Source organism: Geotrypetes seraphini, chromosome 1 (assembly GCF_902459505.1).
Source record: "Geotrypetes seraphini chromosome 1, aGeoSer1.1, whole genome shotgun sequence".
Taxonomy (NCBI): Eukaryota; Metazoa; Chordata; class Amphibia; order Gymnophiona; family Dermophiidae; genus Geotrypetes; species Geotrypetes seraphini.
The window spans coordinates 14,345,926-14,365,673 of NC_047084.1; the positions used below are offsets into that span (position 1 = coordinate 14,345,926).

The window sequence follows — 19,748 nt, forward strand, 5'->3', positions numbered from 1 at the left end:
ACATACATGCTTTATATTTATTTATTTATTCATTCAATTTTCTATACTGTTCTCCCAAGGGAGCTTAGAATGGTTTACATGAGTTGAATCAGGTACTCAAGAGCATTTTGCCCTGTCTGTCCTTGTGGGCTCACAATCTATCTAATGTACCTGGGGCGAATTGGGGGGGGGGGGATTAAGTGACTTGCCCAGAGTCACAAGGAGCAGTGTGTGTTTGAACTCACATCCTCAGGGTGCTGAGACTGTTGCTTTAACCACTCTGCCACACTCTCCCACATACATACTTACAAGAGGTGCTTGGATTTAAAATTTACTTTATTTAGTTCAAATCAAAAGTAACATAGATCAACAATCTTAATTAAGGTCAGATTTAAAGAATATGTATAAAACTTGCAATCTGTGTCTCAATAACATGTTATGTTTCCATACAGTCAATATTATACATTTACTCTAGCTTATCCCATGTTTAGTGAATGGACTTGAACTTTGCCAGTTGCTGTCAGGCTAGTGCAGCTCCAAAAAGAGTTTGACTTAAAATAGAATTTCACTGTAGCAGCATATCTGATGTAAGCTCAGATTGAATCAAAATTTCTCGCCTCTGCCCTGGAAGAGGTTGTCGTTCTCCTCCTTCCTGGGAAGGCATCCTTCTCCATGGCACATTTTTCCGGTTCCTTTACAGCAGTGGTCTCAAACGCAAACCCTTTGCAGGGCCACATTTTGGATTTGTTGGTACTTGGAGGGCTGCAGAAAAAAATAGTTAATGTCTTATTAAAGAAATGACAATTTTGCATGAGGTAAAACTCTTTATAGTTTATAAATCTTTCCTTTTGGCTAAGTCTTACTAATAATATTGTAATTTATAGCTAAAGAGACATATGATCAAGAAACTGTTTTATTTTACTTTTGTGATTATGATAAACAAACCAAGGGCCTCAAAATAGTACCTGGCGGGCCGCATGTGGCCCCCGGGCCGCGAGTTTGAGACCACTGCTTTACAGGGATTGAAGCCACCAATTCTCTCTTACATTCTGTCATGCTCTCACTCTCTCATTCTACCTCTCACTCATACTCAGATCTCTTGCATTCTTATTCTCCTTCTATCCATTGTTATATAGAATTTGTCTCCATATCCATTAATGGTGAGTCCAATCATTGGTTGTTGCCAGGCTAACATGGAAGTAGTGGAGCTTGACAATTCATGATTGGTACAGCTTATTAAGGATTAAGTCATGAGAATTGTTCTTATGATACAAAGGTCTAGTCAATTTAAGCATATACAACCATTATCTGATAGGCCCATGAAAAGGGAGGAGGGGGTGTCACAACCTTCTGACCACCTTCATAGGTGGGCATAATTGTCACAGATCATCATGACCTAAATGACCTTCCACCATAGTTCTTCTGTCCCATGATCTCACTTAGAATAACCAAGCCAGTTCCATGTTGCAATGTTTTTCAATATACCAGCTTGGATTAATAATGCTAACAGCTTAATTCTCTTTTAAAAAATGTACAGTTTAGGCCTGGTCTGGACAGTTATGTAGCAAAGACTAAATTTAGGCCCAAAACCACATCAGGTCCAAAACCACTTCAAGACTAACGTTAACAGGAGACTGTTTTAGTTATATTTAACAGCAAAATTAAAAACAATTAAAAATATAAATCTGACTCATGCATTCAGTATCAAGGCTTAAGAAACATATCTTTAACACTGTGAATACTCAGGAAAAGAATATGGAAAAATGATTTTATGTTTATGAATTAGAAGTAGCTTCTGGTATAATACCCTTTCTTTCTTGAAATGCTAGATCCAATGTCTAAAAACATAAAAAGGGGGGGGGGCATTTTCAACAGGATGTCTAAGTATGACTGGATGATTTGAGAAAAACGCTTAAAAATAGGGTGGAGAAATTGTCCATTTTCGAACCCACAAGATGTCTATATATATATATATGTCTATATATATATATATATATATATTTATATCTATATCTATATCTATATATATATATTTTTTTTTTAAATTGCCCCGCTAAATGTTTTGCCCAGCTAGATGTCTAATTTTTTTTTTTTTGGCCATTATTGGAAAAAAAATGTCCAAATAAAAACATTCAAAACAATCCATTTGCTTGGCGGAAGGGCCAGCATGTTTAATGGACTGGCCACACAGACATGCCAGCAGAGCAGCTGGGCACCTAGGGGTCATTGCTGTGAACTTACATTATAGATGCCAGGTACACCTCTCATCATAACCCTGTTCATTATATGGTAAGCCTTCCAAGACTCCCTAAAATCTATTGGACCCACCTGTCTACCACCCAAATAGCCCTTATGCCTGCAGGTGTCATTTATATGGCAGTACAGTGGGTTTTTGGTAGGCTCACACTTTCCACCACAAATGTTCTAGTTAGAGTGGTATATGGTCCTTGGTCCCCTACTCTGCAATCCATTCCACTGCCTACCAGGTTACTCTAGAGACCTGCTTGCGGTTGTATTAGCAGCTGTCATAAAGAAAAGTATGTACCATTTCATGCAGATATTTGGGGAGTGGGAGAGTTCAGTGACCATTGGGAGAGTGTGTGGGAGCCATATTTCCATCTCTTCAGTGGTCATCTGGTCAGTTTGGGTATCTTTTTGGCCCTTATTCATTTTAAAAACTGGTCTAGTCTCACCCTGACATAAAAATTACTGAAGACCCTTGATCAAGATACAGTGGAACCTCAGTTTGCGAGTATCCCGGTTTGCGAGTGTTATGCAAGATGAGCAAAACACTCAGCAAACTTTTGACTCGCAAACCGAGCACTGCCCTAATAAACGAGCACTTACAGTCCAGGAAGCGCCGCTTCGGGGGATTCCTCTTCCGTCTTCCAGCCAGCCTTCCATGTCGGGTGCCTTCCGCAGGTTGGAGGACCTATGTCTGGGCCTGCGCGGCCAGGTGCCGTCCCGCCTACGCGTTGCATGTGATGCACACAGCGTCAATCATCGGCGTTGTGCATGTCGTGCAGGTGGGGCAGCGCTCGGCTGCGTGGGCTCGGGTGGAGGCTCTCCAGCATGCGGCGGCATCCGACGTGGAGGGCTGGCCGGCGGATGGAGGAGGCATCCCTCTGAAGTGGCACTGCGGGGTTCTCTGGCGGCTGGCAGACATTAGAGGCATCCCCCCGAAGCGGCACTGTGGGGTTCTTCTTTGATGACGGACGGAGGTGGACAGAGGAGACGGCGCTGCAGCACCTGGCACCCGACAGGTACAGACCCCGGGTTCTGGAACGAATCTTCGGTGTTGCCATTATTTTCTAAGGGGAACTTTGCTTTAATAAACACATTTTGGATTACGAGCATGCTACTGGAACGGATATGCTCGTAATCCAAGGTACCACTGTAATTATTTTACCTATCTTTGCTCTTCCCTGAAACCAGCCTGCAAATATACAGATATGGAGTATCTTTTGGGGTGGGGGATAGGTTGTGGTATAGGGGAGAATACAGTATTATTATTTTGGGAGATGTTTTGATTATGTGTATTTTTATTGTGCTGTGCTTCAAATAGAGGTGGCATATATTACCATTAAATGGCTATTTAATCATTGAAACAGTTCAATATTAACTGCATATTTTTGGAAAATGTGACCCATATAATGTACGTAGTTGACTAATGCCTAGTTTTCATGTAGGGATATGGTCGGGTTTGTTTTTTCCAATGGGAACTATATCAGTGTTCTAGGGCTTGGCCTAATATTTGCAGTGCTGCCTTTTCATAGGTGGGGTTATGGCTTTCTGTGCCCTTGGAATTAGCAATTTTGTAGTATAGCAGGTTGGCTTCATAGATTCTCAATATCTTTATTTATTGTTTTGCATGAAGTGGAGGGGCATTTTTGATATGATGTCTAAACCTGAGTGTAGACTTATTGCGGAATATGCACAAAACTCCAGTAGCGAACATGACCATTTTCCAAACAGAAAAATGTCCATAGTTTTTTTCAAAAATGATCATGTCTCAGAAGTTTGTCCTCAGTGCATCTGTCTTTTTGAATCATTTTTGAAAAAAACAAAACAAAACCATGTCCAAAAGAAAAGCGCACAAACAAGCTTTTGGGATGTAGGAAGGATCAGCATCCCAGATATCCCAGCAGAGCACCATAGGGCACTTAGGGGCACCTTAGGGGGCACTGCAGTGAACTTCACACAATAGGCCCTAGGTACACATCTCAACATTACCCTCTTATATTATACTAGTCTTTAAGCCCATTACATTAAAGGGTGCTAGAATAGATGTATCTGTCTGTCTGTCTTTCTTTCTTTCTCTCTCCTTGACCGCTTTCTGTCTGTCTGTCTGTCTGTCTTTCTTTCTGTCTCTCTCTCCTTGGCCGCTGTCTGTCTGTCTTTCTTTCTTTCTCTCTCTCTTCTTGACCGCTTTCTGTCTGTCTGTCTGTCTGTCTTTCTTTCTTTCTGTCTTTCTCTCCTTGGCCGCTGTCTGTATGTCTTTCTTTCTTTCTGTCTCTCTCCTCGGCTGTCCACCACCACTCCTCCACCACCCCTTGCCTGTTCCTCCTGTCCAGCAGCAGCCCTTCTCCCTTCCTTTTACCTCCCCACTGTCCATAATATCTGACGCTTTCATACAAGCAGGTATGCACTGTTTCATTCACATCTTAGAAGGGTGGGAGGGGGTCATGCCTTCATTCTTCCTCTGATTATCTGGTCAGTATGAACACTTTTTGGCACTTATTTATTATTAAAACAGATCTAGCCTCAAAAGTCCAAATTGTGCTCTGGATGTAGTCTACAATGTTCCATTATTGCAGAATGTCCAGATCAGAAGCCCACCCAAAACACACCTTCAACATGCCCCCTTGAGATTTATACGCATTGCTGACATATAGCATAGAAATCTGTTTACAAAATGGATTTGGAAAATAGTGATTTGGAAGGTTTGTCGACAAAAACGTCCATCTGCCCGTTTATGCCACTTTTTGGATGCTTTTCTTTTTTGAAAGTGAGCCCGTTTTTGACAGTTCACAAAGTGAGTAATCTTTAAACACATTTCACAGTGCTGCTTATGTCTAGTAGTGCTATAGAAATGATAAGTAGTAGTCAACGAGTAAAACACTATTTTACTCACAGAAATAAACTTTTATAAAGTTGTACAGTCTATATAGGGTTAATTCTGTCACTGAATGTCTATAAATAGATGTGCCTCAAAAAAATATCCAATTAACAAAAAATCTAGGGAGGGTAAGACACTAATACTTAATAGTAAATCCAAAAACACTAAAATGTCTCCCAACTCTTTGTGTCAAGTGGTCAGTTGAACTAAACCAAAAGGCTATAAAGTGGACCTCGAAATCCAGAAGGATCAATGCTCTAGGACGCAGGTGTCAAACTCAAGGCTTGCCTGGCCGTTTTATGTGGCCCACGGTGCGATGTGGCGTTTTCATTGCCACCCCCGATGTTATCTTCTGGCCGGCTCCCTCCTCCTCGCTGCCGCAGTGTGCACAAAAGCCGTGGGCGGTGGCTCCTACACCTGAACCGGAAGCTTTCTCTCTGACATCGCAACATCAGAGGGAATGCTTCTGAATGAGGTGCAGGACGCACGAGGAGCTGCCGCCTGCCGCTTTTCTGCACACTATGGCAGCGAGGAGGAGGGAGCTGGCCAGAAGATATCACCGGGGGTGGCAATGATAATACTTCATTGCACCTGGCCGCATAAAATGGCCAGGTGGGAGCCGGCCAGAAGGTAAGATACCCTCCGGAGGGAGGCACCTAGTTGAAACACAGAATGGAGGGAGGGAAACAATAAAGGTAAGGGGAATTATTTTATTTTCAATTTAGTGATTGCATTGTGTCATTTTTGAGAATTTACATCTGCTGTCTATATTTTGCACTGTTCAGGAAGAAATGCATTTGTTTCTATTTCTTTGGGGTTGTACTGCACGCAGAGTCTTGAATCTTAGGGTTTTGTTTGTATATATTAGTACTTTTAGTTTGTGGTCCCGTATTTACATAGGGGTTATCTGTAGGAATGAATGTTGAGAAGCATACAGTGTGCTTTGTGTAGTTTAATTTTGTAGTTAACCATTATGTGTTGTTAATAAGATTATATTGTGTGTGTATATATGAAAAATGAATGGAACATAAGAATTGCCACTGCTGAGTCAGACCAGTGGTCCATCATGCCCAGCAGTCCGCTCACGCGGCGGCCCTCTGGTCAAAGACCAGCGTCCTAACTGAGACTAGCCCTACCTGCGTACGTTCCAGTTCAGCAGGAACTTGTCTAACTTTGTCTTGAATCCCTGGAGGGTGTTTTCCCCTATGACAGACTCCGGAAGAGCGTTCCAGTTTTCTACCACTCTCAGAGTGAAGAAGAACTTCCTTATGTTCATATGGAATCTATCCCCTTTCAATTTTAGAGAGTGCCCTCTCGTTCTCCCTACCTTGGAGAGGGTGAACAACCTGTCCTTATCTACTAAGTCTATTCCCTTCAGTACCTTGAATGTTTTGATCATGTCCCCTCTCAATCTCCTCTGTTTGAGGGAGAAGAGGCCCAGTTTCTCTAATTTTTTGCTGTATGGCAACTCCTCTAGCCCCTTAACCATCTTAGTCACTCTTCTCTGGACCCTTTCGAGTAGTACCGTGTCTTTCTTCATGTATTGCGACCAGTGCTGTACGCAGTACTCCATGTGATCCCCTTGTTTATCATTCCTAGCATTCTGTTCGCCCTTTTCGCCGCCGTCGCACATTGCGTGGACGGCTTCATCAGTATTCAACAGCACTGCCTGGTTAAGTGCTGCAGAATATCAGTGGCTGGCCCACTGTGTGCAATTTAAGCAGGCAGCAGTGCTTTCTGCCCACTTAAATTGCTTTGAATATTGGAATCTTCATTTTGATCTAATAATGCACGGAATGCAGTCATACTAAAACTGAGGTTTGACCTCATATGCTCAAATGGCCCAAAGTTAAAGGTTAGTTACTACAGGGACCTCTTGAGGAGGTAGGGGAGTGGAGACAAGGAAGCAAGGACTGAATATTTTTGGTCAGAAATATATGTGGAGGTATCTTACCTTGGTGGGAAAGGAGGTCCAAGATACCATATTCATGCTTTTAGTTAGCAGATACAGTACAAAGCTGGTGAACGTTCAAGTTAATCATACATACTTAGGAGAGTAGCCTAGTTAGTGCAGTGAACTGATATCCTGGGGAATTGGGCTCAATTCCCACTGAAGCTCCTTGTGACCTTGGGCAAGTCACAAGCACCCCATTGCCCCAGGTACAACCTCCCCCCCCTTAAATGGTAAGTCCACTGGGGGCAGTACCTTCTTATAATATGTATAGCACTGTGTATGTCTAGTAGTACGTCTACAGTAAACTTATCAAAAATGGTTTGAATATGCCATTCAAGTCTTTATCTACCGTCATTTATATCATTTAATTTCATTTCATTTACTATGTCACATTAAAAGGTAAAGGGGGATGAGACTTTATATACCGCTTTTCTGTGTAGTTTGCATAATCAATGTGGTTTACATGGGGCAATAAAGTGTTAAGTAACTTACCCAGAGCACAAGGAGCTGCAGTGGGAATTAAACTCACAACCTCAGTGTGTTAAGGCAGTTGCTCTAACCACTAGGCCACTCCTCCACTACGAAATACAAATTAATTCAGAATGCTGTTTTCAGGTAAAATAGATCTTTTCTTTAAGAAAGATAGATATTTCTGCCCACTTGATGGCATTGTTGTTCCATGAAAACATCTCTATAACTGGCTCTATGTAGACTGTAGGGAAAACAACACTGTAAACCAAGGGAGTTAGTTAAAAGTATAATTATCCTTAAGTCATAACTTTTCTCTGTGGACAAGCAGGAAGAATCAGCCTGGCACAGGTGATATCATCCAGTTCCAAGGATGGATTAGTTGACTTTAGAAGTCAGAAAAACCTGGAACCCCTATCTTGCAGGCACAGAGGTCATTGTAATTAATTCTCCACCCCTTCTCATCAATGGACATTGCCATGGAATTCTGGGGTTCTGGCACAGAGGTACAGCGCTGAGCTATTGGTATTGCAAAGAGTGTTATCTTATTTCGTTAAATGCCAATTTGCTGAAACAAAATTCTATGTTTTCACATTGTTTCAGATCATTGATTTTCACAGAGCCATCTGAGCCCTGGATAGCAGAGCAGAAGGGCACTCTAAGGGGTACTGCAGTGACTGTCACATTTCAAATTCCCAGGTACACGTCACTATAAATTGCTTACATGCACGATGGACCACTGGTCTGACCTATCAGCGGCAATTCATATGTTCTTATGTGAGCCATCTAAAACCCACCCAAAATCTGCTGTACCTACATAAAGATGACACCAGGAGGTATAAGAACTATTGTGGTGTACAGGTGGCTACAGTAAGTTTTGGATGGGTTTTGGAAGGCTCACTATACAGTGTAAGCAGGTTATAGGGACTTTGAAATGTAACATTCACTGCAGTACCCCCTAGAGTGCTCAGCTCTCTGTGAATAGTTTGCTAAGAATGCTGGCTGCTTTGAGGACTGAAAAACTTTCTTTTGTGCGTTTTTCATGTAGACATCTTTATATTTGAGAATGGCCCAAAAAGATGTATTAAGGACCAAAATATCTAGATAGATCATTAAAAAAAAGAAAAGATGTCTTGCTGTTTTGAAAATGGACATTTTCTCTACTGGATTTCTGGACGTCTTTCCCAAAACGTCCAAACTCAGACTTAGATGTCCTATCAAAAATGCCCCTCTATATGGCATTATCTTTGGTGGTTAACAATAGTAAAGGACTTTTCTCTTTGTTCACTGCAATGCAAGATGCTTGGAAGTGCCCTCAGATATTTGCAGTTTACCACATATTAGTTTTGTTAGCTTCGATGCAGTAATTGCAAAATCTCACCATAGTTTAGTAAATAGGCCTCATAGGATTTTTGTCTTTTTTTTTTCCAATGAAGCAGCAGAATCCCTAGGAAAACCTTTAACCATATGCATTAAATGAAGGGCCTGCAGCTAGTCAGAGCTGGCCCAGTCTTTAGGCAGACTTGGGGCAGCAAACAGCAATTGCAGTAAAGAAAAACAATAGAGATAACAAGAAACCCTAATAAATTAAGTGGAGACAAAGGGCTCATCCTAAACATAGCATGGCAACTGCTCATCCAAAAGGAATGTAGTGTAAAACATAAGAACATAAGAATTGCTGCTGCTGAGTCAGACCAGTGGTCCATCGTGCCCAGCAGTCTGCTTCCGCAGCGGCCCGTAGGTCAAAGACCAGTGCCTTGAGTCTAGCCTTACCTGCATACGTTCTGGTTCAGCAGGAACTTATCTAACTTTGTCTTGAATCCCTAGAGGGTGTTTTCCCCTTTAACAGCCTCTGGAAGAGCGTTCCAGTTTTCTACCACTCTTTGGGTGAAGAAGAACTTCCTTACGTTTGTACGGAATCTATTCCCTTTTAACTTTAGAGAGTGCCCTCTCGTTCTCTCCACTTTGGAGAGGGTGAACAACCTATCTTTATCTACTAAGTTTATTTCCTTCATTATCTTGAAGCCAAATGTCTTCTCCCCCCCTAAATTTTAAAATATGACCTACAGAACTTCCCCCCCTCCAGGATCGGAACTGTTCCAAAGAACTGGTTGAGTGGAAGGCGACAGAGGGTAGTGATCAATGGAGATCACTCTGAGGAAAGGGATGTTACCAGTAGTGTGCCTCAAGGTTCTGTTCTTGGGCCTGTTCTTTTTAACATTTTTATAAACGATATTGCTGAAGGGTTGTCAGGTAAAATGTGTCTCTTTGTGGATGATACCAATATCTGCAATAGAGTAGACCCACAGGATGGTGTGAATAATATGAAGAAAGATCTGGTGAAGCTTGAAGAATGGTCTGAAATTTGGCAGCTAAAATTTAATGCTAAGAAATGCAGGGTCATGCATTTATGCTGCAGAAACCAGAGGGAATGGTACAGTTTAGGGGGTGAAGAACTTATGTGAACGACGGAAGAGCGGGACTTGGGAGCAATTGTATGTGATGATCTTAAGGTGGCCAAACAGGTTAAAAAGTTAACGGCGAAATCTAGAAGGATGCTATGTTGCATAGGGAGGGGTATGGCCAGTAGAAAAAAGAGGTATTGATGTCCCTGTATAAGACTTTGGTGAGACCTCATTTAGAACATTGTGTACAATTCTGGAGGCCGCACCTTCAAAAAGATATAAAAAGGATGGAGTCGATCCAGAGGAAGGCTACTAAAATAGGATGTGGTCTTCATCATAAGGCATATGGGACAGACTTTTGTATACTTTTGAGGAAAGGAGGGAGAGGGGAGATATGATAGAGATGTTTAAATACCTACACAATGTAAATGAGTGTGAGTCGAGTCTCTTTCTTTTGAAAGTACACTCTGCTATAAGAGGGCATAGGATGAAGTTAAGAGGTGATAGGCTACAGAGTAATCTAAGGAAATACTTTTTTACAGAAAGGGTGGTAGATGCATATAACAGTCTCCCGGAAGAAGTGGTTGAGACGGAGACTGTCTGAATTCAAAAGGGCCTGGGATAGGCACGTGGGATCTCTCAGAGAGAGAAAGAGATAATGGTTATTGTGGATGGGCAGACTAGACGGGCCATTTGGCCTTTATCTGCCATCATGTTTCTATGAATTTCCAGCCTCATTCCCAAAAGAATTTAAAATTGTGACTATCTTATTTTCCTGTCAAAATTCTAATTTGTGACCAGTGGACTCTCCCACCTCTATGTCCATTGAAAATCAATTCAAAACCCAGCCAATCGGATTTGAGAACTCACTGTATACTGCATACTGTATATACAAAGACAAACTGCAGCCCTTACAGTTAACCCTGGAGAAAGCCCCATGATGGCTGAAAAGGTTCCATTTACTCGGACACAGCAAGCCCTGGACAACTGCAACAATCATGATGCCAGCTGGGAAAGCCTAAGAGAATAGGTCTTGATTCGCACAAAAAACTATCAGCACATACATTTAGCGGTATTTTTATAGGATTTTTGTGTGGTGTTTATGATTATTGAGTTTAAGTATCAAAATTTTTAAAAAAGGCTGTAGGTAGGTGTCTGAAAGTTAACTGAGCAGGATGTAAGACTGAAGATTCACCTAGGAGGCGTTTGACTGGCTCTGCTTGTAGTGTCTTGTACAAGTGGTAGTGATTTCAAGAAGTGAAAAATTTCTAGACACAAACTTGGGTGCTCATTAACACCCCTCTTTATGAAGCTGTGTTAGGCTTTTTTATTGCTGACCATGGCAGTATTTTAGCTCCGACACTCATAGGAATTCTATGAGTGTCAGAGCTTTTACTGCCACAGCCAGCGATAAAAAAAAGCTTAACGCGGCTTCATAAAGGGGGCCTAAAATATTAGGGTGCTTTCTGCTTTGGTTCTGTTTTCTTCCTTTATCCAAAATCATAAGTTATTACAAAATGTCCCATGTAGTTGAACTGTGCTTTTTTTCTGGCCCAGTGTTAGAACCAAAGCTTAGCCTATCACAATTGAGTAACAACAGTAGATGAGCCATGAAAGAAGGATAAACATTTCCCTGCACATTATTATTATCCCATTAAACTCAGAAAAACAGCCCAAACATATTCCTTTATAAACAAAATGGGCATTTATTAAGAGTCTGTTTAGTTTGCTGAGCTCCATGGATATTTATTCATTAAGATGTGCTTATATAAGTGTATTTTAGTAGTGTATTATGTTTCCAGCTCTTTAGAAATGCTGTATAACCTATCCTTATCTAATGAGACTGACTTAATTATATAAATGAGCTCTTTCCTGGCTTTAGTGAAATTGGCCAGCTGCCACTGGAAAAGCTTAGTTTTCCCTGTTCAGTATATTTTGAGTGTAATTGTTTGGCACAAACTATTGTTTTTTATGGATGCTGTACCAAACTGAGTCAGAGACAGAACTTAGGACTCTGTACCAAGTTCGGGGTCAAGTACTCTATAATAAGGGGAAAAGAACAAAAATAATGAAGGAAAGAAAAAAGAATAATATTTTTTATCTTATTCTGGCATTATACCACATAGAGGGCTATTTTCGAAAAGGCCATCTAAGTCTGATTTGGACATTTCCCACTAAATATCCAAAGTCGAAAACTGCTACTTTTTAAAAATAGTCTACTTGGAGGTCTAGGTTAACAGGACATCCAATTCTTAGAACACCTAACTTTATACCCCATTTTTGACCAAAGAAACGTCCAAGTTGAAAACATCTAAATCCAGACCAATTGGATGTGAGAGTGGCCATCATTGTGATGGACTGGGCACACAGACATGCCATCAGAACAGCGGGACACCATAGGAAGGCACTGCTGTGAACTTCACATAAAGTTTGCCAGAGGTTGAAAGAATGTTTTATTTTCATTTTTCCCTTTTCTACTAATTATCTGAATTTCTATGGATACTGTTGATTTTAATATGATTGTTGTATATCATAAAAAATGTGAAATTCAAGAAAGAATAAAGTATAATAATAATAATAATAATAATAAAAGTTTGCCAGAAATACATCTCAGCATATACCCATTATAATTTAGGCTGAGCCCTGAGGAGATCAATCAAAGATGGCGTCGGAAGTGAACACCTGAGAAGGAAGCTCCGTACCATGTTCTGCTGCAACTTCTTAACAGCCTTCTCCTGCCTGATGACATGGGGAAGAGGAAGGAAGCCCTTCGCGCTAACCCTCCAGCGACAGTACCCCAGCAGCAGTTAGTGCAGATGACGATAACGGATGTCTTTTCCGGACTAGGCTAGTCTGCACTGCATAATACGGGGGAGAGCCTTATTCTCTTGGGCAAACCCGTGCAAGTGGAAAGGGCGTCACTGAGCCCGGAGCAGCAGATGACACCACCCCAACCCAGAAGCATTCTAGTAGCAAGAGAGCTGGAGACGCCGTCGTCCAGGATGGAAACTGCGGCCCCCAGCTTAGGAGGGATTCCAGCGTCGGCCTCGATAGTAGAGGAAGAGCAGGGCAGAGGTGAGAGCAGTTTCGGAAGGGACTAACATACAATATGGGGTGTTGGAGAAACCTGCTAAAATAGATATGGAGGTACTATGGCAAGCCATATCTGTTATGGATGCTAACTTAAAATTATCTTTTACTACATTATCTACTAACTGTGGGACTATCTTCTCTAAAGTTCACCAACAGGATTTGGCTGTTACTCAAATAAAAGAAAAAATGGAGATACAGGAAACAAAACTCTCTGAAATGAAGCAGGTGGAATTTGAATTGTTAAAAGAAAGAACATATATGGCATGAAAGATGGAGAGTTTTGAAAATCAACTAAGAAGAAATAATTTGAGACTTTTGAATTTTCCTAAATCCCCATTGATCTCTCTTATTGAGAAGGTTAGGAAATATCTTATTCTGCCGGATAATTTACTTCCTATTGTTAGAGTTAATTACCTTCAGATGAAAAGTTCTGTGGGAGTACAGTCAAACCTTGGTTTGTGAGTGACGCGGTTTGTGAGTGTTTTGCAAGACGAGCAAAACATTCCTGCAAATCGTGCCTCGCAAACTGAGCATTGAGTCAATATGCGAGCCCCCATCCAGCATCTCCCCCGCGTCGCCCCTCCCTCCCCCCCCTGCAATCTGGCATCCCCCGCCTGCACGCCCAAACACAATGCACAGGACGTGCTGATGCCCGAAGATGCTCCCTATTTCCTGGGCTGGGCCTTGAACAGCTGCTCATGCTCAAGGCCTTCTGGTTCTCGCTATCTCTGAGATTCTCGGAGATCTTCCGGAATCTTTCTTGATTTGATCGACAGATTGGCTATTAGTTGAAGCAGTTCAGCTATGATCCCTTTCAGTTCCTTGATGACCCTCGGATGGATGCCATTTGGTCCCGGGAATTTATCGCTCTTAAGCCTATCAATCCGCCTACACACCTCCTATAGACTGACCGTCAATCCTATCAGCTTTCCATCTTCGTTTCCAGCATATACCTGATGGGTTCCGGCATGCTGTGTAAATCTTCTTCAGTAAATACAGACGCAAAAAATGTGTTCAGTTTGTCGGCGATTGCTTTGTCCTCCTTTAGCGCTCCCTTTATTCCACGGTCATCCAACGGTCCCACTGCTTCCTTCGTGGGTCATTTCCCCTTGATAAGCTGCAGGGGAAACAGGACCAGTAGCTTAGGAGACACCAACCTTCCATCCTGCTTTTCCCTGAAGTCCATTAGTTAGGCATTCCTTAGCCAGTCATTAGGCTGCATGGAAAAGCGGAAGTAGAAGCAGCAAAGTCACAGCCTTTCTTCCTGCTTTCTTCTGCAGCTCTAAACTAAACTAAACTAAACTAAGCCTTAAGTTTATATACCGCATCATCTCCACGGAAGCAGAGCTCGACACGGTTTACAAAGCTTAAAAATACAAGAAGAGAGGGGAGAGAGAGTTTACAAGAGCATATGAAAAAGGGGGGAAGTAAGCAGGAGATGTTATATATTAGAGAAAAGCCAGGTTTTCAGTTGTTTTCGGAACAGTTGGAGGGAGCCCAGATTCCGCAGCGGGATAGTGAGATCGTTCCAAAGGCCCGTGATTTTGGAGAGGAGAGATCTTCCCAGTTTGCCTGCGTGGGGGATGCCATGTAAAATCGCCGGAGCGGGGCATGCCAGTAAAATCGGCAAAGGGAACCCGGGACAAGCCCTCTCTCACCCCCTCCAAAATGGCGGCGGAACATTCAGAAAATTCCAACTGTGATGTCTGGGCAGTGCTGCAAAGAATATTGGGGTTGCTCTAGCACCCACAGTACCTTCAGAACTGGCACCTTTGAAGATATTTAAATGTCTCTATCTTATTTAGCTTAAACCACTAAGGGCTCCTTTTACTAAGCTGCGATAGCGTTTTTAGCGCGCGCTAAACCCGCTCTACGTGGCTAGAACTAACACCAGCTCAATGCTGGCGTTAGCGTCTAGCGCGTGCAGCAATGAAGCGTGCGCTAAAACCTCTATCGCAGCTTAGTAAAAGGAGTCCTAAAAATAACGCCAAAAGCTGGAGAAAATGATATGTTATCAATCTTCACTAAGCACAGTGCAATGATCACAGTTCAAGTTTCTTATTAAATATACCTAGTAACAAAGTTTCAGAGAAAAGCCTCCACATACAGTTGTGTCTTCAACATTTTTCTAAACTGTAAATCAGGGCTGTCCAACCTTTTGGCTTCCCTGGGCCGCATTGGCCGAAATAATGTTTATGGGGCTGCGCAAACGCTGCAGCAAGACAGAGGAGGGAGCTGGCAAGATGGTAAACACTGCATCGCCCTCGACTGGGGCCGCACAAAATACTTCACGGGGCCGCAGATTAGACACCCTTGCTGTAAATGGTCAGAACAGATCCTCAGAATGCCAGGGAGGGAATTCCATAATTTTACTCCCACCACGGACATCATTGCTATTCATGTTCTTCCTCATATTATCATGTTATCTAATACTCATTTAAAAAAAAAAAAAAATCAAGTTTGAAAAAAAAAAAAAATCATACTAGAATGTGCAGAGCACAAATTAAGGCCTCTCTCTCTCTCTCTTTAAAAAAGAAACCTCAAAACTCTAGGACTGTTACTTCAAATATGATTGCTGTCCACATCAGAGTCCAATATTACCACTGGATTCTCAGCTGAAAACTCTCTTTTGAGTAAAAGATCATCTTTTCTGTCTACACGCTTTCGTAATTTTTCCCAATTTATAATGAACTTTGTAAGATTTATTTGGTATTTACAATTAAAAAGCTACTTTGCTGTGGCAGAAATAGGTAATAAGTCTTGTTCAGATGTTTGGAGTAAAAGTTCCTGAGCTCCTCTGGGTCTTATGGATCTGGCTATACACAATTTTCGCCCTTCAGGATGTAGAGCAATTAGAACAAATGCTCATTTTGTACATCAAAATTTGTCTAAACAGCAATGAGCTGCAATAAATAAGGTGAGTGCTGAAATATCTGTAGTGATTCGGAGGGCTGATAAAGGAGGCGTGGTAGTGGTATGGAATAAAAGATTATATATGGGAAATTTATTGTCAGCTTAATGATGTATCTATCTGTTCTCTTAGGCTTCTGTGGCTGGCGTCATGATTGTTGCTGTTTTCCAGCGGGTTCCGCCCATCCCCACTTAATCTAAGGCCAATCAGGCCTTAGATTAAGTGGGGATGGGCGGACCCGCTATGCCGAAGGCCTGATTGGTCCAGGCTTCTAAAGCCTGGGCCAATCAGGCCTTAGGCTTCGGCGGGATGGGCCGGGAAGGGGCAGGCCCGCCTCATTTCGACGAGGCATGCCTGCCGGCTGGACGTGCAAGACCCATCTGGCCGTAAGAACAGGTTTGGTGGAGTGGAGGTTTGGGGGTTGTTAGCGCCGGGGGGGGGTGCGTCTTCGGGCAGGAGGGATTAGGCACCCTCCTGCCAGCGATCAATATTGTCGGGGGGGGGAGATCGGTAATGTCGGGGGGGCGGTCGGTAGTGTCGGGGAGGGCATCTTCTGGCAGGAGGGTTTGGGCACCCTCCTGCTAGCGATCGGTCAGGGGGCTGCAGCCCGCTATACTTATAGCGGCAGAGAGATCCCTTGCCGCGATAAGTGTAGCGGGCCGTGTCTAATCTAACCCGATTCTCTAACCAGCGTCTGTAACGCCTCTTCCGGGCGTCCTATACAGAATCAGGGCCTAGGTGTCTTGCGGGCCTCGCCTTCAATATAGGTGGCCTGCCTGGGGAGCATTTTTTTAAAAAAACGTGCATCCCGATTGGCTGATTAGACAGCTGTAGGACGCCTACAGCTGCCTAAAATCGGGACGCACTTTTGGAGAATCAGGGCCTGAGTGTCCCCTAGCCTTTGTAATTTTTGATAATCATTTTGTTATTGATGAAAAAAAAAATTTTCAATTAGTGGATATCGTTCAGGAGCCTATTTTGCTCGTACAGGAGAGGGGGCAACACACACAGCTGTAGTCTATATAAATATGGTGGAGGAAAAGCCTCAGAAACATTCAGTGCCTTAAAACAATTCAGTTTCAAATGCCACCATTCACATAATCAAAGGCATAAAATACTCCACCAATCAGCAAAAAACAAGCAGTGTAGAACAAGTCTCCCACCTGTTGTTTTGTCACCATTGGATAGATCTACTGATTTGAAAGCCCTCAAATCATTCCTAGGATTTTGTAGCTAATACACAAGGTTCATATATAATTATTCAGCAATAGTATGTTCACTTACTGAGCTCACGAAAAGTTACCTGCCTGAAAAGAAAGGAGGAGGCAAAACCTAAAAGTCAGGGCTACCATACTTTTCAAACCATCAAAGCATTTTGGATCCAGATAGACACAGGAGTGTGAAGAGGCTTTCAAGAAGATTATCCACTGTTTGAAGAATGCTCCACTGTTGACTTTTGCTTTCAGTTGACTGCCCTACATTCTGCATACAGATGATAGCTAAGAAGGGTTAGGTGCAGTGTTGTACTGGGAGAATCCAGAGGGTACGAGGCCTGTCTCTTTTGCCAGTTGAGAATTATCTGAACCTGAAAAGAAGTATTCAGCTCACCAGCTGGAATTCCTGGCATTAAAGTGGACTGTAGTAGACAAAGTCCATCACTATCTATATAGTGCCAAATTCACAGTATGCGTTGACAATCCACTTACATAATAATAATAATAATAATTTTATTTTTTATATACCGCTATACCCTAAGTTTAAAGCGGTTTACAATGGGAGTCGTTCCGAGAGAGAGTGCAGTGTTTACAGCTAGAGACAAATGTTTACAACAAGATACATATGTTTAGAATAAGAATAAGTGCTGACTCCCGCCAGGCTCAATGCTACTATTCACAGGTGGCTTGCTGCACTAGCTACATATGACTTCAGTTTGAAATACTTCCCAGGAAAAGTAAGCATTGATGCTAATGCACTATCAAGGAGAATGTACAGCAGTAATTCTGACCCATGGGTGCAAGTACCAGAAGATAGGGTACGAACCTACTAGTGAGGGTGAAGCAGTTACCTCACTGGGAGTGTCTGCTACCATCCTACCTGTGGCTTATACCAGTGGTCTCAAACTGAAACCCTTTGCAGTGCCACATTTTGGATTTGTAGGTATTTGGAGGGCCTCAGAAAAAATAGTTAATGTCTTATTAAAAAAATGACAATTTTGCATGAGGTAAAAAACTCTTTATAGTTTATAAATCTTTCCTTTTAGCTAAGTCTTAATAATAATACTGTAATTTATAGCTAAAGAGACATATGATCAATAAACTGTTTTATTTTAGTTTTGTGATTATGATAAACATACTGAGGGCCTCAAAATAGTACCTGGCGGGCCGCATGTGGCCTCCTAGGCCACGAGTTTGAGACCACTTGCTTATACCAATGTCGCCAGACTAAGTGAAGACAGTTTACCTTCTTTAAGTAAATCTGACCTACAGAAGGCCCAGAGAAATGATCCAGGTTTAGAGCCAGTGTGGAAAGCAAAGACGTACCGCAAACCTATTGAGTCTATAATGCGAAATCACCCAGAAGTACCTCTTCTACTTCGTGAATGGGACTGTCTGGTTATGTCAGATGATTTGATATATCGAACTACCCAAGATGCCACTAACTGCCCCAAAAAACAGTTGGTGCTGCCACAAAAATTTTGGTTCTGTATTAAGAAGTTTACATGATGAGACAGGCCATATGAGTGTGGATTGCACTACTGAGCTGATCAAAGCAGGTTCTTCTGGCCCAGATTGTCTGTTAAGAAATGTGGGAAGTATATTATGAGAAAGACATTGCCCACTCGAGCTGCACCTTTAATGCAAAATACCAGCAAAGGACCACTAGACCTAGTGTGCATTAATTTCCTGTGTTTGGAAAACAACAGCTGAAACATTGGTAATATTTTGGTGGTCACTGATCATTTTACCTAGTATGCCTAAGTCTACCCTACAAAAAAATCAATGAGCAGACATAGCTGCAAAAGTGTTATGGGAGAAATATTTTGTACACTATGGGGCTCATAATAATTTAAAAAATGTCCATAAAGGGGCCTAAATCGGTATTTGGATGATCAAAAAGCCAGATCGTCCAAGTACCGATAATCAAAGCTTAGGCCTTTCCCCTGCCTCTAAACGCCTAGAGCATAAAGAGACATTTATAGAGGAGGGGAAAGGGTGGGAGGTGGGCCGACCTAGACTTAGTTGTACAGCAAGTATAACCAAAAACTTGAGCAGGGTACCCAGTTGGAACTTGTACGTTTTGACTTAAACCAAATCATAACAGGTATAAGTTTTGAAAAGGGGCTGCGATCAGCTCAGTGGCCCTTGCAACCTGCCCACCCTCCTCACCCCCTTGATCGCCCCATCCCCGAACTGCTGTGACCCACGGCAGGAGAGTTGCCCAATCTCTCTAGGGCAATGCTAGGAAGTTCTTCTTTACCCAACGTGTGGTGGACACCTGGAATGCGCTTCCAGAGGACGTTATAAGGCAGAGTACGGTACTGGGGTTCAAGAAAGGATTGGACAAATTCCTACTGGAAATGGGGATAGAGGGGTATAGATAGAAGATTACTGCACAGGTCCTGGACCTGTTGGGCCGCCGCGTGAGCGGACTGCTGGGCACGATGGACCTCGGGTCTGACCCAGCAGAGGCATTTCTTATGTTTCTTATGTCTCTCTTGCCACTGTTCGTAGCAGTTGTGGGAAAGGGGTGATCATGATCGCGGCAGGAGAGATGCCTAATCTCTCCTGCCACAATCTACCCCCCACCCCCGAACCAATA

The 19,748-nt window shown here is 42.5% G+C and overlaps 1 long non-coding RNA gene across 1 annotated transcript in view; it reads right to left on the reverse strand.

The window, feature by feature from the left end:
• Positions 1-367: 367 nt before the first annotated feature.
• Positions 368-19,748, reverse strand: part of LOC117368174 — a 31,921-nt gene continuing 12,540 nt past the window's right edge. Inside the window, exon 4 of the long non-coding RNA XR_004540918.1 lies at positions 368-741. This is a non-coding gene — a long non-coding RNA (uncharacterized LOC117368174). The remainder of the gene's footprint in view (positions 742-19,748) is intronic.